Here is a 25106-nt window from a genome sequence, read left to right as displayed (position 1 = left end):
AGATTTTGTAGTTACAGCTAATTTATCTTGAGAAATATAGCATACAGTACTCTAGAGGAGAATTCTATGCAGTTTTCCTATCAACTACAGGTAATCCTCGACTTAGGACCACAATTGAGCCTCGAATTTATGTTGTTAATTGAGAAATTTGTTAAGTAAGTTAAGTAAGTTGTTGAGTTTTGCTCCATTTTACTATTTTTCTTGCCACATTTCTTAAGTGAATCACCGCAATTGTTAAATTGGTAACACGGTTGTTAAGTGAAACTGGCTTCCCCGCTGAATTTCCTTTTCAGAAGGTCACAAAAGATGATCATGTGACTCCAGGACACTGCAACTGTCTTAAATGTGAGTCAGTTGTCAAGCATCCAAAGGAGGAGAAAATGTGCATAGGTTCAGCTCAGTGGTGAAATCCAATTTTTTTCCCCCAACAGTTCTATGAGTGTGGCTTGGTGGGCGTGGCAGAGGAAGGATACTGCAAAATCACCATTCCCACCCCACTCCAGGGGAAGGATACTGCAAAATCCTCATTCCCTCCTCACTCCTGGGAGAAGGAAATTGCAAAATCTCCATTCCCACCTCACTCCAGGGGAAGGATACTGCAAAATCCCCATTCCATCCCCACTCTGGGTCCAGCCAGAGGTGGTATTTGCTGGTTCTCTGAACTACACAAAATTTCCGCTAGCGGTTCTCCAGAACCTGTCAGAACCTGCTGGATTTCACCCCTGCCCCCTTTCATCTTTTGCTCACCTCATTCTTAAAACCTGCCGTGTATGTGCTGCCTTGTATCTATATCTAAGGCACTCTATGGTTTTTCCCAAGAAAAGATGTTGACCAGTTATTACTAATTGCCTTTTGAATTCCTGAGATTAAACTTAATAATACCTACATATTATTAAGTATGTCCTTTGACTGAGAACAGCCTGCTCATGCTAAGCAAAACTGAACAATGCTTATTAGATCCTAATACTACCTTTCAACATACCCTTTATTTTCTCATTCAAAACCTTATCCAAAGAGAATTCACTCAGCTTTCTAATGAAAGAGCGATCTTTTTCTGAACTGTTAATGCAGCACGATAGCTTGGATGTGGCAGTAAGCAGGAGCCCAGTTTATTTGTGAAGAGGAAAAGCTACGAGGCTTTAAAAGAATGCTAGATAGGGGGATCTTTTAGGATCTCTTAACAGGCCATGTAGTAGGGATACACAAACACGCTGAGGATTCTACTGGAATGACAGTTGAAATGCCCACTAACTGAAACAGTCCTCGAACATTTGAAGTCTCTCTTTCTCTCTATTGCATGGTCTCAGCCCATCCTCTCTGACCCCCTTCTCTAAAATGCCAATACCTTCCTGGCCAGGTATTTTCAGATTGGTTTCCAGTGGAAATCGTTTTGGATGGTTGTTGTTTTTTGTTGGTTGTAATTGTGGACTTACTGATTTTAAAGCTGAATGGTACATTTTTCTCCGTTGTGGCTCACTGAGTTCAAATCCTCTTAGATTTAAATTTCAATTTTAAAAAAAAACAATTTGCGCTGTTTGGGGGAGATTTCACTATCAGATAGATAGCCCGATTTCCTTAAGATGTTTCCGGGACTTTCTCCAAGTTTCATTTTATGGATAAAATTATTGGGAATTTAAAGATTTCTGATTCCTCTCTCCTTTATCTCAAGAAATCCTGTTGCCTTCAATTGCAAGTTTCTGCTTTTTAAAAAAGGTTTCAATAACATACAGAAATCTAAGTAGGTAAAAGAAACGTAATGAATAATTAAGCTGCATAAACATATGAGTAATGAAAAGAAAACTTTATTGAATATTATTTTGTGCTTTTTCTTCATCTGTTTTTCTCCCTATCTGATTTCTCCTCCCTCACCCAATTCAGGATGTTTAATTAGTTTTTTTCTTGTAGACATGAAAGTCTTAATACGCGAAGTGGGGGGCAGGAAATCTTAGAGTTTAATTGAAAGGAATAGGTATAAGAATATTTATAGCTAGGAAAATATATACAAAGTACCTTTTTTGCTATATGTATATTATTAAAAACAGAGAGAGTACCCAGATAATTAACTTAAATAAGTGTTGTCAAAATAAATAAATAAAGGAAATGCATCACATTACAGAGAATGAATGAAATCAATTTTCATAATGACATGTAAATTAATATACATGCAAATTCAGAAATAATATAATGATGTTCAGAAATAAGATGTCTATGATCATTTGACCACTATGCTTATTTAGTCTCCTGTCCAAAATGCTAACAACTTTTAATGGGCAACTTCAAGGTCCTTAGTTGCAAAATCCTCTACATGGAGCTGCCCTTGAAGACCACCAGGAAGTTACAACTGTTTCAGAAGGTGGCAGCATGCACAGTTTTGGGTGCCCCAACTCCACCCATTTTATAACCCTATTGAATAAGCTGCACAGGTTCCCAGTTTACTTACAAGTGCAATTCAAGATACTGGTTATTACTTTTAAAGCCCTACATGTCTTGGGTCAGTGGTGAAATCCAAATTTTTTTACTACCAGTTCTGTGGGTGTGGCTTGGTGGGCGTGGCAGGGGAAGGATACTGCAAAATCTCTATTCCCACTCCACACCAGGAGAAGGATACTACAAAATCTCCATTCCCACCTCACTCTGGGGCCAGACAGAGGTGGTATTTGCGGAACTGCTCAAAATTTCCACTATTGGTTCTCCAGAACCTGTCAGAACCTACTGGATTTCACCCCTGTCTTCAGGGGTGAAATCCACAGGAATGCTCCCCCCTGAGAATATCTGCTTGGGAGATTTCTCAGATGATTGTCTGGAGAAGGCATGCTCCAGGTCCTTCCCTTCGATGTTGTTACCTAGTAGGACCTGTTAAGGCACCAGGCTAGAAATTGGGAGACTCTGAGTTCTAGTCCCACCTTAGGAACAAAAACAGCTGAGTGACCTTGAGCCAGCACTCCCTCTCAGCCCTAAGAAGGCGTCAATGGCAACATACTTCTGAAATCTTGCCAAGAATACTGCCAGGACTTGTCCAGGCAGCCACCAGGAGTCAACACAGACTTCAAGCACCCCCAAGAAAAAAATGGGACCTATGAAGGATGCCTTTTATATGACACTCCCTATCCTCTTGAAAGCCATTGCTCTTGTTATTTGGCAGGCCCGCACCCTCTTAACCTTCCAGAAGGCCATCAAGGGCTGAATCTTTCCCTTAGCACTGGGATAGGGTGAAATCAGGGCTAGAAGATACTGGTGTTTGGCTATATCAAAGGAGATGGGTCGTGGCACTAGGTTTCTGTTTTTATTCCTTCTTTGTTTGCTTTTACGGTATTTTTTTTAATGATATTTGGTTTTATATATTTGTGAGATGTCCAGAGTTGGATTTTTAAATGAGCAGCCATCGAATTCAAATATAAATAAATAACCATTGTAAAGGAGAAAATAAGACTGACCTCATTTAAAGCCGTTCCATATATTTATTTGTATTTATTTATCATATTCGTATAGTCACATGATTATGGATGCTAAATTGTCTTGTTTCTCTTTTATTGATCCAGTTTCATTAAGTGAAGAGGTCCCTGGGAAAATGGCTACAGAAGACTTGTATCAAACAACCAGGTCACCTGATATGTCTCTAAATTACATCTGCCCTCTTTGTTGCAGAGCTTTTGACACTTTGCTGCATGTAAGCCCCTGTTTGCACAGCTTCTGCTCTTCTTGTATACAGGACTTGTTGAAAACCAAGGCAAAATGCCCTTCTTGTAGGCAGCCTTTCCATTCAGTTTCTCATGTTGTAAATATTCCTCTGGAAGAGCTCCCCTCCACAAAGCACTCCAAAGAAAAACTCTCCTCTTTTTCACTATTCAGAAAGAACTTCATAAAATATGGTCTCTTCAAATCCAAAAAGAATTTGGACAACTGTTCATCATTACCTTCTAAAAGTCAATCTGAAGATCACGTCACTTTGTCTTGTAAAGAATATTGTCCCTCCCTTCATTTAAAGAGACACTGTAAAGTGTCTCCTTCCAGATTGCCATCAAAAGACAATCCACCCCCTTGTGAAGTCACAAATTTTCAACCCCATCGTGAATGTCACCAAATGAGGATTTTAGGAAAGAAGCCGCTTCACGTGTCCAGACAAATAGAAGAATCTGAGCCTGCATTCAGATCCACTGCAAATTCCCTGAAATCTGGTAACAATGATCTGGAGAACTTTTGCTCTAGAATAGCAACTTCCACGTTGTCTATGCCAAACTTTTTAGAAGATATATTTATGCTTATTTCTTCTGGGGCAGTGATATTCATATGTATTTATATCTATTTAAAATTAGTTCTTTTACATAAATAATAAAAGTCAGATTTGTTTGTGAAAATACTAGGCTCCGGCTGATAGAAAGAATACTTCCTGAGTCATCATCTTCTGATATAACACGTGATCACAATGTTTTGACATATTCTTTTTTAAGATGTGTTACACAAAATGACAAATACACACAGTATGGCAATTCAGTACCTTGGAAACATATATAATATTTGACACCAGGTAGTTCTCTGTACATTCCATGGGAAACTCTTCCCTATCTACCAATCGGAGAAGGTTCAAGAGATGTCATGCTCTAAATTCTCCCATGAGGAGAAATCAGGAGAGATAAGGAAAGAGGAAACTCCCTATTTTGATCACAGCTGTTAAAAGCCTCTGTTTCTTACCTACCAATCTTCCCCTCTAGTCTTAGCAGTGGTGGGTTTCAAATTTTTTTACTACTGGTTCTGTGGGTGTGGCTTGGTGGGTGTGGCATGGCTTGGTGGGCATGGCATGGTGGCTTGGCGGCTTGGCAGGAGAAGGATAGTGTAAATTCTCCATTCCCTCCCCACTCCAGGGAAGGTTACTGCAAAATCCCCATTTCCTTCCAATCAGCTGGGACTTGGGAGGCAGAGAATAGTTGGGGGTGGGGAACTAATGGGGAAACTTCTTCTGTATCAAGTTCCTGCCAAAGGGAAATAAAGTTATTGTTTTCAAACCTAGTTTAAATTCCAACTGAAAATAATCCAAACAAACAATTTCATCGAAGCTTTGTGCCAAAGTCCAATTTTTTTCCAATATGTGGGCCTTCTGAATACATATGAATAGGCTTGTACTCACATATAAATACAAACTGGTTCTTCATGTAAAAAGAATTAAATTACTAAGATCTTAAAGATCTAGTAAAAAACCAAAGAAGTTATAGTTAAGTATGTAATATGTTTTCAATTTCATCTCTACATGTCCACTTAACAAAACTGGGTCTGTAGAAGGAAGGAAGACGTGTGAATAAGATCACAAAGTTTTGTGAAAGAAATGGAAAAAACCAGGTTCAGAGAAGGGGTTAAATTCTTAACACTGACAAGCCCTACATCAACCAGCAAAAGAGATTTAAGGTCACTACATTTGTCCAAAGAACTCAGCTGATAGCAAGCAATCGGTCAACTTTCAAAGATGCTGAACATTCTTTTGCTGGGGCTGAAATGTCATATGTTTAAGACTGCAATTCTATGCATGTCTCACTGAACTCAGTGGGACATCTTGACCCTAAGGTGCACTGCATAGCATTAGATTCCCAAGAAGCAAAACAGCTGCTACCCTTTGTTCTTTTTTTAAATAATTCCCATTCAAGGTGAGTGTTTTAAGTTTTCCCTGTTACACAATTGTATACAAGATCAAGTCATAGGCAGTAATCACTTAACACTAGGTTAGTATATGTACCAGATCTAGGGGAAGGGAGGAAATGAAAGAACAGCTGACTTCAATGTGTTTTAGTTTCCTTACCTAAGAATATCTGTAGCTTCTACCAGTTGCAGTTGTCAGAAGCCTGAGATGGTCATCTTGCTACATATTCTTCAGCTGCTCATGTCAAACAGCCAACAAATCATTGGGCTCAACAGACTTCAATGTCATTCTAGGATGGATAAAGTTATCATGATGGCTTGTTGGTCATGATTCTAGTGATATTGCAAAATGCCAAACTTAAAGAAGTTGGAGAACGCCTTATCAGTCTCCCATAACTTTGTTAATTACATTCAATCAGATGAACGTGAGATTTCCTACTTTGATTGAAATGGCAGTGGGGAAACAAGTGGGGCTGTTTGTTTTCAAAGTGTAATTATTATTTTTCTCTAATAATTTTGACTCCTCTTCCATATACATCTCATTCAAGAGAGAAAACATCTGTGAACTGGTCTCTTCTCCCATTAGAAAACAGGAAAATGGTTTCACATTTCATTTATTTAGAGTATGGCAAAAATGTTAAACACACCACAATTATATTCTCAATGAGAAAACATGAAACCATTTACTCTGTTTACATATTCAAAGGTACACTATTTATATAGTCAGCTAGCTGATAACCCGGCGTTGCCCGGGTATTTATTTATCTCAATCCTGTATTAGACAGGATGAGCAATTTCACCCTGAGCCCTGATTTTGGCAAGAATTAAATTAGTTAAAAATGTTTCCCCTGTGCCCCCAGAAATGTCAAGTAAAATGATACCACCTTGTTGTTTTGCTAGCTGATCCATGATCATTTGGTATGCTTTTTCCTGATCTTGATTTAGAAGTAGCTTCTTGTCCACAATATATGCACTAAGCTGTTCGACGTTGCAGTTCTTTTCTCATATGTAATCTGCATGAAGTAAGTTGTGTTGTCTCATAGTGGTGCAGGTAGGCCGAGTTGTAATAATGTTTTATTGATCATGGCCATACATTTGTCCTCAAGAATAATCAAAGCCTTCTTGAAGATGACCAGATCAAACGTAATTTCTAATGTTGGATTTTCCTCCTTAGCAGAGGGAGCCCCTTTGTGGAGTACTGTGAAGCCATTACCATGGCAACTCCACTGTTCTGTACAATAGAAGCCATTTTAAGGCAGTACAGTAGAAATCATTTTAAGGCACAACAGGCTGTATCTTAACAGAACACAGACCCCGAGGGGTGTTAGGGGTATCTTACCCCCACAATATTTCTTTCCAGAGAGTAAGTCATCTGTGTACCAAGTTTGGTTGAAATTGCTGGAGGCATTCCAGAGTTATGCTGGAACATAAACACACACACAGAGACATTGAGAGAGAGAGAGAGAGAGAGAGAGAGAGAGAGAGAGAGAGAGAGAAGATGGAGTTGCATACAGAAAGACTCTGGGGTTTCCAGATTTGCGTTCAGAGGGCAGTTTTTCACATTATGTCACACACTCTGTTTTGGAGCACCACAGCTACATTCCAAAGAGGAGAGCTTTCTCCATTTATGGAGGAGACTAGACATGTTGAGGCCTAATCCTGTTGAGGATTGACCAAGTCTTTCTGGGTAGATCTGGGTAGATTTCTGGATCCTTTTGGTTCAGCTATAAAGCAGAGAATGCTTTGACACTCTGAAAGAGCAATAGAGGACCATTCTTGCATCTAGGCCTGAAGCAAACTGAAGTTGCTTTCCAGCAAGCTCTCCTAATAAGTGGAAGTCTGGAGCGAAGTCTATTGTTTATAGCTTCGGTAATATTTGCATTGATTGGCAGGTTTCACATTCACTCATCAACATAGATCCAAACCATCTTCCCTAATAGCAATTGGACAAGGAAATGGGGAAGTCAACCTCCTAGATGGTTTATTTGCTAGTTTTTCCTACTTTAGCCTTCAATATAAAGTAGGACTAGGGTCACAATAGAAGCAGCAAACTTATGCTCCATTTCTTCCTGTGATAAAGCCAACAGAATCCTGCCTTCACAATCACATGATTCTTTATTCCCAATGAAAATGGCAGAGAGAAAAAGAAAGAAAGAAAGAAAGAAAGAAAGAAAGAAAGAAAGAAAGAAAGAAAGAAAGAAAGAAAGAAAGACATTATAGATACATATTTTCCTATCATAATTCCCTAAATGAATTGCTGGTTACATCTCGTTCAAGGCTTTAGAATGGATTCTGAATTATAGGTTGTACTCTCAACATAGTTTTAGGATTAGGTTGACTGGGAATGAATTTGACAAGTGAAAGTCACTCCCATTATTGTAATAAATTCATCTCCTGATGAGTTTTGGATTAGCTGTGGCAGCCATACCCTGCAGGATTATCCCTTGGTATATAAATTCCAAGGGATTCCTAAATGCCCTGCAGCTTTTTGGAGATAGATAGTGCTTCTGTTGAAATTCCAGTTTCACTCTGGAATGGCAAGATGAGAAGGGTCATTAACATTGCTACTGCTGATCTCCCTGTGTTTACAGGGAGCCCAGAAAGTTCTCGAGTTCTTGAAGAAATCTGGACAATGATGTAGGCTGATAGGCTTATCAAGGCCAATAGGCTTAGTGAGTGCGATTGGACACAAATAATATGTACCTACAACTACTATTTGCCATTTCTTTGCCATTATCACATCTTTGGTGAATCAGCCAGAGCATTTTCCTTATAGATCTTTTGGTTAAAAAAAAAAAGTAACTGCTTTAAAAGTTACATTAACTTCTTTAATGAACTGATTCCTTAAAATAGAGGCATCTTTCTTCATATTCACACAGAAGCCAGAAAAAAGAGGGTCTGTTTTAATGAGTAGAAGAGATATGCTATGCTTGTGCAAAGTTTTAAAATTTCTTCTGAATAAATTTCAAAGAAGGCATAGCACAAATGTTTTGCTTATCATATATACGTATGTATGCATGTATGTATGTATGTATGTAGTATTTTTCAGACTATAAGACACTCCAGACTATAAGATGCACCTAGCTTTTGGGGAGGAAAACAAGAAAAGAAAAATCTGTCTCTGCCTTCCAGCAATTTGCCTCCTTGCAGCAAACACCCTGGTTAGCTTCAACACAGCCTGATTTAGCACAAGCAGCTGATTGGTGGTTATATTGGCCTCCCGGAATACCACCTATCAGCTGGCTGCGGGGATCTCCGCCGCCTATCACCACTGCCACCTATCACCGCCTCCGCGTACTCCATTTTTGGCCTCTGTGCTCCCCATTTTTGGCCCATTCCAGGCAGCAGGCATAGGCTGCAGCAGCGGCAAAAAATGGGGTGCGCAGCGGCCGAAAATGGGGCATGCGGAGTCAAAATGGACAGGAGAAGTTAAATAGCAGATCAGTATTTTAAGGTCTCAGATACATAGGGCTGGTATGTTATTATAAATGCAAGTGCTTTGTTTATTTCCTCATTTTAAGGCGTGCCTTGGTTCCTCTGACTTTTCTTAAACCTCTCCAAGTTTAGAAAATAGAATACAACTCTAATTACTTTCCCATTTCTCCACTCATCCCACTGAGATAATCAGTAAGTGCAGTCGAGGATTTTTTTCCCCCTCCCCTGAACTAAGAGAAATAGCAACTGTGGTTTTGTTTTTTTTTTTGTTTACATTTATACCCCGCCCTTCTCCGAAGACTCAGGGCGGCTTACAGTGTATAAGGCAAGGTTGGCCTTGACTTAGCCTTATGGCCTATAGCACTTCTGCATGAAGGCAACTTTTTAAATTATTTTTAAGCAAATCACAAATATCCAGTGTGGATCAGTTACTAAGCCAAGAGAGATTAATCAACAGTGTTTCCTTAATCATTTAAGTATAGGCCAGTTTCCACAGATCCAGCTCCTCCATTACTGTAGGAAAATCTGTATGGACACTTTTCTGAGTTTCAGGCATCCGAATCTATAGTGCAGAGGTCTTCAAATTTGGCAGCTTTAAGACTTGTGGACTTTAACTCCCAGAATTCTCCAGCCAGCATAGTCTTAAAGCTGCCAAGTTTGAAGACCTCTGCTATAGTGCAAGCTTTTTCCAAGCTTGTTTCCTTCCATGTGCTGCTGCATACACTATTTCTGTGTTTAGAGATTTAGGCAAGTATTGTGATATTGTGACCTTATGAAATAAAATACTGACTTTTATTTTATAAATAAAATAATGAATACCCACCCACCCTCAAATCAATTGTGTTGATAGCAAGAATGATTTGCATTAATATAAACATAGGGAGAGGTACAGCGAATAATGCTGGAAAAAGCTAGGTTTATCTCTATTTCTTCGGGCCCCAATTTCTTTGTCTGAGCAAATTTCTGAACTCTGCCTAAAATTTCTCGCCTAAGGGAATACCATGATGAGTATATATATATATATATATATATTTGTTTTCTGAAGTTTTTGCGGGTGTTTGTATGTAGGTCTTTGGTTATTCTGGTTTTCTCCCACGTAAAATTGGAAGTGTCTTGGCGACGTTTCGACGAAGTCTCATTCGTCATCTTCAGGTTTCAGCTTCGTGCTTCTGGGAGCAATGTGTGACTGCAGCTGTTTCTTCCTTTTGCTGAAGCCTGAAGATGATGAATGAGACTTTGTCGAAACGTCACCAAGACACTTCCAATTTTACGTGGGAGAAAACCCGAATAACCAAAGACAGACAGACAGACAGACAGACACACTCACACACACACACACACACATACACACACACACACACACACACACACACACACATATATATATATACATGATGTCTTAGGTTTGTTATCTGGCTGAGTTTGGTGTGTGAAAATCATTGGCTAAATTGTACGTACTGTACGTGTGTCCATGTGGCGTACAAAGAGACATGCTTTGATTATGTGCTGAACCAGTATTCTGACTTTTCTGACCTCACCCCCCCAGCATACTGTATACATAACTGTATACTGTCCTGTAACCTAATGAAGAATTATGTTCTATTTATCCGTTTTGATTCCTATAACTGTGACATATAGATGGACATTGCTCCCAAATGTATACACAAGTAGTCCTCGACCTATGACTATTTGTTTAATGACTGTTTGAAGTTTGAGGGCCTCAGAAAAAGTGACTTTTGATCCCTCCTCAAAGTTATGACCATCAGGTCACCTGATCGCAATGGCTTGCATTTGCAACAATTACAGCATCTTGCAGTCATATGATTGCAATTTGCCATCTTCCCAGCCAGTTTCCAACAAGCAAAGTCAACTGGGGGAGCTGGGTTCTGTTAATGATGTTATGATTCACTTAACGACCACAGTAAAATGGTAATAAAATAAAATCATTCACGTGATGACTTATGACCACATTGCTTAGCAACCAAAATTCCAGTCCCAGCTGTGGTTGTAAATTGAGGGCTATATGTATTTAGTTCAGTAGCACGCTAGCTACTAAATTTACATCAATGGTTTTAAGACTGTAGTTATATTATATTAATGGGTCATTAACTTTAGAATTGCAACTAATAAAACATTTAAAGTTGTTTTAATTATCTGTGCAGCTTATCAGCAACCTTCAAACAAATATATAAGGGGAAAATACTCAAAGCACTTACATTTTCCCCATCTACACTTCAGATGAACATAGAACTTATTCTTCTCATGTCTTCAGTTCTCTCAGCATCCCAGTTTTCTAACCTTTAATTACCAAGAAATCCATCCAACTCAGAGGAAATCATTTAAATTATTGATTTTTTTTAATTTATATGCCACCCATCTCATTATCATCTCATCTGGGCAGTTGACAATGTTATAAATAATGACATAAAACAATTAAAACTTCACAAGTTTAAAACGTTGGGCAGTAAAATTAAAACATTAAGTTAACAACACAGCGAATAAAAGATCCAATTTGTACATGGGGTGGAGATGAGAACTTCTACTAGTCTACTAGCCAAATGAGATGTCCCATTGAGGCCATAAGCCAGTTGGCAGATCCAGGTCTTCAAACCCTTTAGGAAGGGCAAGAGGGAGGGGTGCGGGTTTTACCTCAAGGGGCATGATGTTCAAAAGGCCAGGAGCAGAGGTGGGTTTCAGCAGGTTCTGACCAGTTTTGGAGAACTGGTAGTGGAAATTTTGAATAGTTCAGAGAACCGGTAGTAAAAATTCTGACTGGCCCCACCCCCATCTATTCTCTGCCTCCCAAGTCCCAGCTGATCGTGAGGAAATGGGGATTTTGCAGTAACCTTCCCCTGGAGTGGGGAGGGAATGGAGATTTTAAAATATCCTTCCTCTGCCACGCCCACCAAGCCATACCCACCAAGCCATGCCACACCCACCAAGCCACACTCACAGAACCAGTAGTAAAAAATTTTGAAACCCACCACTGGTTAGAAGTATGCTTCTTCTACCAGACTGAATGGAGCAGGCCAATCCCATCAAGGTGAAATAGTTTCTCAGACAACCTGGACTCATGCCATAAAGGGCTTTAAAGGTTATGACCAACACCTGGAAGCAAAGCGGCAACCAATACTGTTTGTGCAGCAATAATGTAAGATGTGCCACCCTAGGAGACCTAAAACTGTTTGCATTGCTGCTGTTTGTGCCAGCTATAGCTTCTAAATACTCTTTTACAGACATTTTTGTCAATGTTACATCCCAAAACAAATATATTTCTCAGTGGTTTCAATTTAAGGAATATTTGAAGCATTTTCCTAAATTTGTGATATTTGGGTGATGAGAAAAGTCTTCCCTACTTGAAATTTTCAGAGAATCATAAAGCTGGAAAGGACCTTAAAGGTCTTCTAGTCCAAGGTAGGAGTCCTTATACCATCCCGGACAATTGTTTGTCTTATATTTTCTTGAAAGCCTCAAGCAATGGAGCACCTACAACTCCGGGGGGGCACTGCTTAACGGTTCTCACTCTCAGGAAATGATTCTTTATTTCCAGGTTGGATCTCCCCTCTGATGAACTTCATCCATTGCTTCTTGCCTTGCCTCAGGTGCTGTGGAGAATCAATCAACATTCTCTTCCCTGTGGCATTCCTTCAAATATTGGAAAATTGCTATCAGGCTCAATCTGAGAGGATTCATTGGCTGACAATTTTTTTTATGCACAGTAATTGTCCAGAAAAACCAATTGTTGATTGGCTGTTGATCCTTTGAGTGTGCTTTGGATTTGCAAGCATTTAATCACTTCCAAGCAGGTAGCATCCTAGTGTCCATAAATGTCAACATAGATAAATCCTAGTGGCTTTTAAAGTTCAGAAAGAAGAATTGGATAATGTAAAGTCTGATTGCCTGGAAGCATCTTGCTTGTCTGCTTGCTCCCCTGAGATCTGTTTCTGTATTTACAGTCATTGTTTTTGGAACAACATAAATCGTGGTTGTTTCTTCCCTAAGAGACATTGTTGGTAACAGTTGCCCTTAGACTAACTGATCATTTCAGAATAAATACATGCATGGGCTTGCTTTTTTATTTCATAACAAATAATGCCATCTGCAGTCATTTGAAGGGCAGATGTCTAGAAAGAAGCCAATTTTCTGTGAAAATTGAGTAGCCCAAGGGTACTTGCCAAAAAATAATTTACGGTCTGTCTGAACTTTGCAGAAACAGGTAATCTGCATCCAGTATACAGCTGAAACCAATTCTTAAAACAGATATCGTAGGAGCCAACCTATTTCTGATGATGCTAAAGAAAGGGGGTTATTTCTTAGATCTGTCTCAAGAGATTTGGAATGAATTCTGCTCATTAGACAAATGTCAGGCTTCCTGACAAAATCATAGCAGAAACTTCCAGACAATTCGGTTAGGCTTTTAGAGTTCAATCCAGCTAGAAGCTCTCAAACAAATAACATGACATGTCTGGTTAAGGATCTTTATTGTACAGTAGGATGATGCCCATATAAAAAAATTGATTGGCTTCTGCCAGGGTGAAATTGAAAATTTCCTGTTCTACCCAAAGGCAATTATACCCATGAGTCAAAGATTTGCCTCGTCTGAGCAGTCCTTAATTGTTTATATAACTTGCATCATTGCTTTGGAAACAGCTGGCTCCTTAGTTTCTTTTCCATACCACGAACATAAACTCCAACATTAACTCATGCGGGGGAAATACTGAAGGACAAAATCAATGGCATGTATAGAAGAGCTGTCGTCAGATATATCAGAATGCTTCCTGGCAGGGTTACAAACATATGAGAAGAAAAGTAAGGAATACGAAACTCATTCTGCCATACAATGCATGCCTTAAAAATTATTTTAATTTTCAGTGCAGAAAGAAGGAAGGGTTTACTGCATCCCATCCACTAAAACTGAAATAAAACAAACAGACTTAATTTTACCAATGAATCAAGCCTCTGCACTATTCAATGGAACTTGACTACATAGAAGCAATTTGGAGTCTTTTTTATGGTTGCCCAAAATTGATTTGCCCCAAATCTGTAGAGCTTGTTTATTTGGCAGGGTATGAACCAAAGTTTTCTTCTTTGGGATTTTTATTTATTTATTTATTTATTTATTGCATTTGTATACCGCCCTTCTCCTGAAGGACTCAGGGCGGTTAACAGCCAGTTTAAAAAATACAATAAATACACATTAAAAACAGACTAAAATTTATATAAATAATGGCCAAAATATTTAAAAAACTAACTAATACAAAAAACTAAAACCCCATTTAAAATTACTTAATCAGGCTAGCCCAGCTCGATGGAATAAAAGAGTCTTCAACTCACGGCGGAAGGTCCGAAGGTCGGGGAGTTGGCGAAGCCCCGGAGGCAGCTCATTATAGAGGGATGTTTCTTTATCTACCAAGGAACAGTGTTAATATAACATTTTTAATTTTTTTCTTTCTTGTTGCACTGATCTAGAACTAGGCCTTTAGGCCTCTAACTTTGACCATGTGTTTTCTTCTTCTTCTTCTCCTTTTATTCCTGACAGTTATTAGAAAACCTACTCTCTTCACACTCCAAGCTTAACTTCAGCACCTAATTTATCTCTTTTAGGTTCTATTATGTTTTGTTTTTACTTGTAATAGCGATGATGGGATTCAAATTTTTTTACTACCAGTTCTGTGGGTGTGGCATAGCTTGGTGGGCATGGCTTGGTGGGCGTGGGAGGGGAAGGGTACTGTAAAATCTCCATTCCCTCCCCACTCCAGGGAAAGGGTACTGCAAAATCCCCATTTCCTCCTGATTAGCTGGGACTTGGGAGGCAGAGAATAGATTGGGGGGGGCGGGCAGTCAGAAGTGGTATTTACCAGTTCGCCGATCTACTCAAAATTTCTGCTACCGGTTCTCCAGAACTGGTCAGAACCTGCTGAATACCACTTCTGTGTGCTAGGACCAGACTATATATAACTCAAACTTTGGCCCACTTTGGTGGCTAAACTATCATGTTCAGCCACCAAACATCTCTAGGAGGAAGAAATAAAAATGACCTTGTCATGTAAGCAGTATAAAGTCTACTGTTCTGTCTTAGAAAGAGAAATTTAGGTTACCTCACTGATTCAAGAGTATCAATGATAATTTGCATGGTGACTCTTAGTTTGAGGGCATGCCTGAATGAAATCCATTGGATATATTTACTCCAAGTCACAATTAGCATCCCAGACAGGTATTTTGAATTTTTTTTAAAAAAACTCTACTAAAAATAGAGAAGACATATGCCTACAATGAGGTTATATACTGAGTTCCTTCTTTATATTGGAACTAGGGGCTCCAGGTTGATGCCTACCCTACAACCCTAAAGCTAACTGTCCCTCTATTCATTCTACAAAACTCAGGAGAGGAAATTAAAAGTACACAGGTTAGGTTACAACAACACTTGAACTTTTATATTTTGTTAAAAGCAAAACCAACAATTCCATTAAGGGGAGCAGATCAGGGGTGAAATGCTCCCGGTTCTGACCGGATCTGGCGATCCCTTAGCACCCGTGGTCTGTGGTTCAGTGATCTGGTAGCGATGGCAGAGTGAAGCTCCACCCACTCGCTCCAGTGTCATTATTTCCTGGTTTTAACCAGGAAGTAATGTGTTTTTTACCTTCTGCGGAGAAGGTTTTGTGCATGCACAGAAGGTCTGTGTGAGCATGTGACATGGCTCGTGCACTTCCGAACAGGTAAGGAAGGTAAGTAGAATTCACTCCTGGAGCAGATGGTTATGTTTAGTCTGAGGATCACATGTTGTATTCCAGAATTTTCAACTTTCATATTCCCAATTTATGCAAAGGGAATGAAGAGAAAAAAGGTGTGTGTGTGTGTGTGTGTGTGTGTGTGTGTGTGTATGTGTGTATGTGTGTGTGTGTATTTCCCAGGTAAGCTGAATTCTTGCCCCTTTGGTTTAGCAGAGTCTGATATTTGGTAATGTACTTTCCTACATAGAGGTACTTTTCTCTTGGCTGCTACAGGCCTGCAAAACTGCCAGAACAGCAACCTTAGCATAAGGACTAAGGAAAGAACTTTATTCATCACTTGAAAATGCTGTTTAAATGTGGCAGCTTGGTTTTTGGCCAGGAGATGACTGTTTCTTTCTACTAGGTGATGGATTATAAATCCTATTTGTAGTTGATGTTTACCTCCACATCAGTCTTGCCTTCTAAACTTTATGCCATTACACTTCCCTTTTGTGCAATCTTAATGTATGTACCTCCCCTAAAAATCCAAAATAAGGTATTTTGTTGTTTCCTCTGAAAACAACAAAATACCTTGTCCCACCAGACTTGAAATCCTAGGCTTAGAAAACTTGGAACTCCGTCGCCTTCGACAAGACCTAAGTTTAACTCATAGAATCATCTATTGTAATGTCCTTCCTGTTAAAGACTACTTCAGCTTTAATTACAATATTACAAGAGCAACCAACAGATTTAAACTTAATGTTAACCACTTTAATCTAGATTGCAGAAAATATGACTTCTGTAACAGAATCATCAGTGCTTGGAATACTTTACCTGACTCTGTGGTCTCTTCCCATAATCCCAAAAGCTTTAACCAAAAACTGTCTACTATTGACCTCGCCCCATTCCTAAGAGGACCATAAGGGGCATGCATAAGTGCACAAACGTGCCTACCGTTCCTGTCCTATTGTTTTTCTTTTCTTCTTCCTATATATATATATGCTTATACCTCCTAATATTTACTCATATATATGTTTATATACTATATAATCTTTTTGCATGAAACTTACATATATTGTTGTGACAAAATAAATAAATAAATAAAATAAAATCACCAATATGAATACAAAACAACAAAATGAGCACAAGTGAACAATAAAAACAATACAATTAAACTTTGGGAAATCCTGTCCTAAAGGGTATTAATTGGCTTGTTTTTCAACCCTTTGGAAGATCCTGTAGAGATGTAGCCTGGTTCTTATATTACTATAGGTAGGTCGGTAGGTCGGTAGGTCGGTAGGTAGGTAGGTAGGTAGGTATAGATAGACAGAGAGACAGACAGATGGGTGATGATAGATAGATAGATAGATAGATAGATAGATAGATAGTGTAATGTATCTTTAAATATTTTGGCGGGAAACAAGCACGTTGCTGATTGGTTGAAGCCGCTGGTTAAACTGTATATAAGGAGAGGTTTTTCCCCAGCCCAGTTGCTGGGTTCACCATATAGTAAAGAGCTGTTGTCACTACCCTGGTCTCCTGCCTCGTTATTGCCCGAATCTAACACTGGCGACGAGGATGGGATTTCGAGGTTAAGAGCACCAGGAACGAGCTGAACACACGAAAGAACCGAACCCAGCAAAGCTCAGGGCAGAATCGCAGCGATGGCCAGCTACACTCCGCCCGCGCCGTTTGACCCAGCCAGGGAGAAATGGGGAACGTACATGACCCGTTTCGAGAGCTTCCTGGAGGCAAATGAGCTGCAAGGAGTTCCAGACAACCGCAAAAGGGCATATTTCCTGAGCCACTGCGGTCCCGAGGTCATCGACATCGCGGAGGCCCTGGCAGAGCCAACGCCGGTACAATCGGTATCGTGGCAAACTCTGCAAAATCTCCTAAAGAACCATTTCGCGCCAACACCGTCCAAGTACGTACGGCGTTTTGAATTTGGAGAGCGCAGACAGCAAGAGGGCGAATCCATCAGCGAGTACATGGCTGCCCTGAGAAAAGCCTCCAAAGACTGTGGGTACCGAGATTTGGACGAGGAGCTACTAGAGCAACTCATCCGTGGGGTCAGAGACATGCGTTTGCGGAGGCGGCTGCTATCAAAAAGCAATCTAACGCTGGCAAACGCTCTGGACGAAGCCAGAGCTCATGAGATGTCCACCCAAGCAGCGGAAACCCTACAGAAGCCACTCACGCCAACGGCGAGGGCAAAAGAAACCCCGGTGCACAACGAAGAAATCCAGACCGAATCAGACGGCGAGGATGAGGAAGGAGTTTGCCTCACCGAGAGAAGGGGCAAAGAAGACCGGGATGAATGCGGAAGTTGCGGAGGGCAACACCAGCGTCAACGATGCAAGTTCAAGGACGCTACATGTCGGCGGTGCGAGAAGAAGGGGCACCTGGCTCAAGTCTGTCGAGCACCCCAACCTTCCCGCCGAAAATTCAAATCGACCAATCAGAGCACAGGATCGGCAAGGCGACCCGCGATTGGTCAAAACAAAAAGGGCGCGAATTTAAATCGAACGACCGTTGTAATAGGCCGTGCAGCAACCCGCGTCGAGAAGAAAATCTTCACCAGACCGAAGATAGAAGGAGTGCCGTGCCGACTAGAAGTGGACACAGGGTCAGCGATCACAATCATGTCCTGGGACACTTTTGCAAAAGCTTTGCCGAAAACCGCCAAACGCAAACTGCAAACACAACGGCTACGAGTGCACGACTACCAAGGGAATCGCATCCCTGTTCGAGGGACCACCTCCGTCCGCGTCGAGTACGGACCACACACGAAGACCCTGCCCATCACGATAGTCGAAGGGACCCTGCCAAGTCTGTTGGGACTAGACTGGTTCCGTGCATTGGGCATGGGAGTGACTGGCATCTACAGAAGTGACTGTAACCTAAAAGACACACTCATGAACGAGTTCGAAGATGTCTTCAAGGACTGCCTGGGCAAGTACAAGCGCACCCCTATTTCCTTCAACTTAGACCCCCAGGTAGCCCCCATTAGGTTAAAGGCAAGGAGAGTCCCTTTTGCCCTTAAACCTAAGATTGACAAGGAGATAGATAAGCTCATAAATCAGGGGATTCTGGTGCCAGTCGATCACGCAAAGTGGGAGACGCCAATCGTCACCCCAGTAAAATCAGATGGGTCAGTTAGAATCTGCGCTGACTACAAGGCGACGTTAAACAAAGCCTTACAGAAAAGCGCCTACCCGGTTCCCGTGGTGCAACACTTGCTGCACTCGTTGGGGCAAGGGCAAATCTTTGCAAAGTTAGACTTGGCTCAAGCCTATCAACAACTGCCCGTAGACGCCAACACAGCCGAAGCCCAAACGATTGTAACTCACAGAGGTGCGTTCAAGTGTACCCGATTACAATTTGGGGTGAGTGTGGCACCGGGGCTATTCCAAAATTTAATGGAACGACTTCTGCAAGGGCTCCCAGGGGTAGTCCCCTATTTCGATGATGTATTGATATCAGCCGAAAATTTAGAGGAATTGGGGGAGCGCTTGAGAAAAGTTCTGGGCATTTTCCGGTCAGCCGGACTAAAGGTTAAAGTGAACAAATGCCAGATAGGGGTAGAATCAGTAGAGTTCTTGGGCTACAGAATAGACAAGAAGGGAATTCACCCCACTGAAAGCAAGGTCAAGGCAATAAGAAAGGCTCCAGCGCCCAAAAACAAAGCAGAGCTACAGGCATTCCTGGGGCTAGTGAATTTTTACGCGGTCTTTTTAAAAAACAAGGCAACAGTTGCTGAGCCGCTGCATAAGCTTCTGGGAAAGAATACTGTTTGGTCTTGGGGAAAGTCGGAAGCTAGGGCGTTCGAAGCAGTAAAAAACCTACTCTCGAGCGATAGCTTACTGATCCAGTATCACAGCTCATTGCCATTATTATTGGTTTGCGATGCCTCCCCTTACGGGGTGGGGGCTGTGCTCAGCCACAGACTTCCAAACGGCACAGAAGCCCCAATAGCCTTCTACTCCAGAACGATGTCCTCGACAGAGAGGAACTATAGCCAGTTGGATAAGGAAGCGCTAGCCATTGTGTCAGGGGTAAAAAAGTTTCACGAATACGTTTTCGGGAGAGACTTTGAAATTGTTACAGACCATAGACCTCTGTTAGGGATACTGGCTGGCGACCACCCAACGCCTGTGGCACTTTCGCCACGATTGACCCGATGGACCATCTTCTTAGCCGCTTATTCCTACAAGCTGCAGCATCGACCCGGAAAAGAGTTGGGGCATGCTGACGCCTTAAGCAGATGCCCACTACCGGGGGCAATCGAAGACCCCACTCCGGGGATGCCCATCCTGCTAATTGACTCTCTGGACTCTGGCCCAGTCACGTCTAAGGAGGTGGCTCGGGCATCATACCGGGACATTATTTTGAGGACTGTACTCGGTTGGGTACAAAGAGGGTGGCCCGCTGCGCCGGGCGAGCGTTTTAAAGAATTTGTAAAAAAACGTGGGCAACTTTCGGCTCAAGGGGGGTGCCTGCTATGGGGGGATAGAGTGGTGATCCCAGAGAAATTAAGAAAAAGGGTGTTGGATCTCCTGCATGAGGGTCACCCAGGGATCGTTAGGATGAAGGGTCTAGCGAGAAGCTATGTGTGGTGGCCCTTAATGGACTCCGAAATTGCTGAAAGGGTAGGGAAATGCCAGGCCTGCCAGGAGTCCAGACCTCTACCCCCAACGGCCCCGGTTCGGGAATGGGAAAGACCCCAAGGGCCCTGGTCAAGAATCCACATTGATTTTGCCGGCCCCTTCCACGGCCAAACCTTCCTGGTAGTAGTTGATGCCTACTCCAAATGGCTGGAAATCATTCTCATGAGATCCATGACAGCCGAAGCCGTGATCTCAGTCCTACGGCACCTATTTGCAACACACGGGTTGTTTCCGATAACGGCCCGCAATTCACGGCATCACAGTTTGAGGCATACTTGGCAGAAGAGGGCATCCGCCATGCCCTCTCGGCGCCTTTCCACCCTGCGACGAATGGCCTTGCAGAGCGTTTCGTCCAAAGCGCGAAAGAGGCATTATCCAGACTCAAGCCAGGCGACTGGCAATCCAAAATAGATATTTTCCTAGCCGTCCAACACCGAACCCCCTGTGCCACCACCGGCAGAAGCCCTGCCGAATTACTAATGGGCCGCAAACTCAGGTGCCCACTCGATCGTTTAAATCCCAACTATACACCGGAGGGATACAAGGGGGAACTCGAAAAGACAAGGGGAATGGATATAGGCGACCGGGTATGGGCACACAACTATGGTGAGGGCCCGACCTGGGTAGCAGGAAAAATTCTAAACATAACAGGTCCCAAATCATACTTGGTAGAGTTAACTGATGGCCGAGTATGGAGGCGACATATAGATCAATTGAGGAAAGCAGTTGGCGGACAACCCGAGTCAGACGAAACAGGCCCTGACTATTCCATGTTTGAACCAACAGCTGACCTAAACCCGGGAAAATCGCAGGACTTAACTGAATCCCCGGAGGTCCAGCGACGCCCACAGGTTCCTGTAGAAAACAGCAGGGACAACTCGGAAAATAATCCAGGGCCGGATGGCCTAGAGGACGAGCCGAGAGGAGCAAACAGCCCCTCCGGCCAACTCAACCCGCTCCCAGAGACTGTACTGCGCAGGTCCGAAAGAGTCAGGAGACGCCCAGTCTATTTACGTGATTACGTGGAAAAGTAATATGTAAATAAATGTAAATGTATGGGTAAAGTGTTTTCTGGGAGGGAAGGAGTGTAATGTATCTTTAAATATTTTGGCGGGAAACAAGCACGTTGCTGATTGGTTGAAGCCGCTGGTTAAACTGTATATAAGGAGAGGTTTTTCCCCAGCCCAGTTGCTGGGTTCACCATATAGTAAAGAGCTGTTGTCACTACCCTGGTCTCCTGCCTCGTTATTGCCCGAATCTAACAGATAGATAGATAGATAGATAGATAGATAGATAGATAGATAGATAGATAGATAGATAGATAGATAGATGATAGAGATGTTGGAGATGGAGATAGAGATAGAGATAGACACGTGAATATATGTAGGTATGGAGAGAGGGGGGTAGAGGGAGGGAGAGGCAGGGGAGAGAGAACACCCCTGGGTACAATTGCAGAATTTGGAACTAGCTACCATATTACTAACGTAATATCCAGAATGAAAAAGCATATGGCTATACAATCAAAGACTGAAAACACAAGAGATTGAAGATGACTGCTGACACATATTCCGTAGATTAGAAAATTGAAAATTCCCCACTCTAGAAATTAAGGCAGTTCCCTACTCTGGATTAGAGGTCCAAAACCGATAAACGATGAACTACAATATTGTCTCCCCAGCCTAACTAATACATACCCACATATCTGGAAAGCACCAGAGAGATAATATTGTTAGAAATAGTGTAGGAAGTTAGCACCCCCCACCTCTCCTAGAAGAATGAAATATTTTAGGAAATATTAAAAAGGCAGCATATATTTCCCTGGATGAGAAGTGGAGAAACATGTTTTAAAGACAAAACAACTCCCACCTTCCTGCCCCACCCACCTTTGTCAATGGACCATCATCAGACTAAGACTGGCTACTGTTGACCTCACCCCATTCCTAAGAGGTCTGTAAGGGGCGTGCATAAGAGCCCGAGCAAGCCTAATGTCCCTATCCTAACGTTCCCTTTAATTTTATTCATTTTATGTATTCAATTTATGCTTATACTTGTATATATTATCTAATATGTACTCAACAAAAATAAAAATAAAAATAAAAAAATCTGCAACACAATAGGACCCGGTTTAGCTCTGCCTGGTAAGGCCTGTTATTAAGAACACAAAGCCTGCAATTACTGCAGGTTCGAGCCCGGCCCAAGGTTGACTCAGCCTTCCATCCTTTATAAGGTAGGTAAAATGAGGACCCAGATTGTTGGGGGGGCAATAAGTTGACTTTGTAAATATATACAAATAGAATGAGACTATTGCCCTATACATTGTAAGCCGCCCTGAGTCTTCGGAGAAGGGCGGGGTATAAATGTAAACAAACAAAACAAACAAACAAACAAACAAACCATATGGCACCCGGGAAGATTATATCAGCCAGCAAGGCTAGCTAAGACCCTCACCCCCTAGGAGTCTGACAACCAATCAGGATACTCTTCCTGTGCCCCAGGAAGTTCAAAGCTCAGAGAGGGCATAAAATCAAGGCACGCTCAGCATCTCAGTCCCTTTTCTGTTCAGGAACTCAAACCATGTGATCATGTCCACCATTAAACCATCTTTCCAAGCAGTCTCCGTGTTTCCAGTGTCTTTTTCCCCACTTGGAACTGAACTCAGATGGACATTTCTTCCAACAATAGTTATTGCCTGATCATATTTTAAAGGAAGGTTGAGTACTAAACAAGCCAGCTGAGAATTATATTTTATTGTGTCCCATACAGCAATATTTTTATAGATAAAAAGCATGTACAAAACAAGAAGAGGGACACAAATTGAGCTTTAAAAAAAAATAAAGGAAGCGTGGGAATGATGTTACAGCAAAAGTGACTTGAACGAGCACAGACTATGCATCTTTTGAGAAAGCTCACTATGAACCCTGGTTCTACAGAAGGCCGTAGGGATGGAATCCAAAAACAGCTGCTAGAATTTGCTCCCATGCCAAGACATTAGAGGCTTAAGCCATTTGTCTCTGTGGGTTGATTCACTCACTTCAAAGTAAAGCAACCTTAGGAGGCAATGCGAGAAAGAGAATCCTTTCATTAAAAAGGAAAAACAAAATTGGGGAAGGGTGCAAAAGGGGAAAAGAACAGAGAACAAAGGGAATAAAGCAAATAGCAGGCATTTCTGGACACAAGATATACAGCGCCCAAAGGAGCACCTATCCTGTGCTCAGGCAAAATAAAGAAAAAAGTTCTATTTTACCCAAAATAATGGCTGGCGTGATATCAGGCATTAATGTTGTCCTTAATAATTCCTGGATGGATCAAGTTGAAAGGGACTACTGTGTAGGTAAACAGAGACAGAAATTTTCAGTTCTACAAAGAGGAAGAAGAATCAGAAAAATTAAACTTTAAAACAAATTTAAAGGAAACCGCCCACTGACCTCTGGAAGTTCTGGGTGTACTCTGTAATTATGCCCTCATCCACCAGCTTCACATAACTACAGTACTAGGGTCATGCTTGGTTTTTTTTTTTTAATGTTTCTCTGAACAAATTTTGCGCTCACTATTGTGTGTAGGTAGGAGGTTATTATTTACTTTTTTTAGGTTTTAAATATACTTGGTACAAGTATGTTTATATTTGGTTGGGTGGAAATTCTAGCAGTAGCAAAAATGACGATTGCAAGTCAGAACATCAAGAAACCAGACTTGCTATATGATCAAATTCATTCAGTGCTTAAGTTGTACCAAAGAATGAGCCAAATTCTATTGAAATGAGGGTGTTTCTTTCAGATCATCCATGTTTAGTAACAAACTTAGATGATTCATGCCTGTTCTTCAGGATGTTTAGAACAAACTTTAGACTTAAGAGAGAGAGGAAAACAGTCAAATGTAAGAATTAGAAACATGCCGTTGATTACATTTTGTCTGTCTTTGGAGTCTTTCTTACAATGTCTATTACAGTAACACATGTTATTTTATCAACGCACTGTGTCCTTTACAGTATTATAATGTCTAGCTGGAGCCTAAGAATAATCTGAAAAACATTTATAAATAAACCTTAAAGTTCCATTTGCCTTAGATTCCCAGTTGTTAAACGTTGAGGTATCCTACACTAAGGAGCTATAATAGCTCAATGTATTTAGCAGCTGTGAGGTTATTTCTAAACAACTGTGCTCAAAATATTAAGGGACAATATTTCAATATATCACTGATTCAGTTGTGAGTGGAAGTGTACAAAGCAGTCCAACATCTTCACAAAGCCGCAAATGCTAGTATTAAACAAAATCCATTGTGGTGTGCCTTTCTCTTATCAAAATTAGAAAATGGCCTACCGCCGTGATGGCGAACCTATGCCACGCGTGCCAGAGGTGGCACACAGAGGTGGCACATATGCGCCGTTGCCAGCTGCTCTTCCAGGTTCCGTCACGTGCATGCATGCCAGACAGCTGCTCTCTTCCAGGTTCCGGCGCTTCTGGTGCATGCTCCAGTTTCGGCACTCATTGCCGAAAAGGTTAGCCATCACTGGCCTACTGTGCCTAAAAAACAGTTGCCTACAAACCCATAACTGTATAAAAGAGAGTATTTTATTTATTTTATTTTATTGATTGATTGATTTAAGACATTTCTATAACCATCCATCTTTTACCAAATTCTGGGTGGTTCCCAATCAAGAACTAAAACA

Source organism: Ahaetulla prasina, chromosome 2 (genome assembly GCF_028640845.1).
Source record: "Ahaetulla prasina isolate Xishuangbanna chromosome 2, ASM2864084v1, whole genome shotgun sequence".
NCBI classification, from domain to species: Eukaryota; Metazoa; Chordata; class Lepidosauria; order Squamata; family Colubridae; genus Ahaetulla; species Ahaetulla prasina.
Note: the sequence above shows the minus strand (reverse complement) of the source record.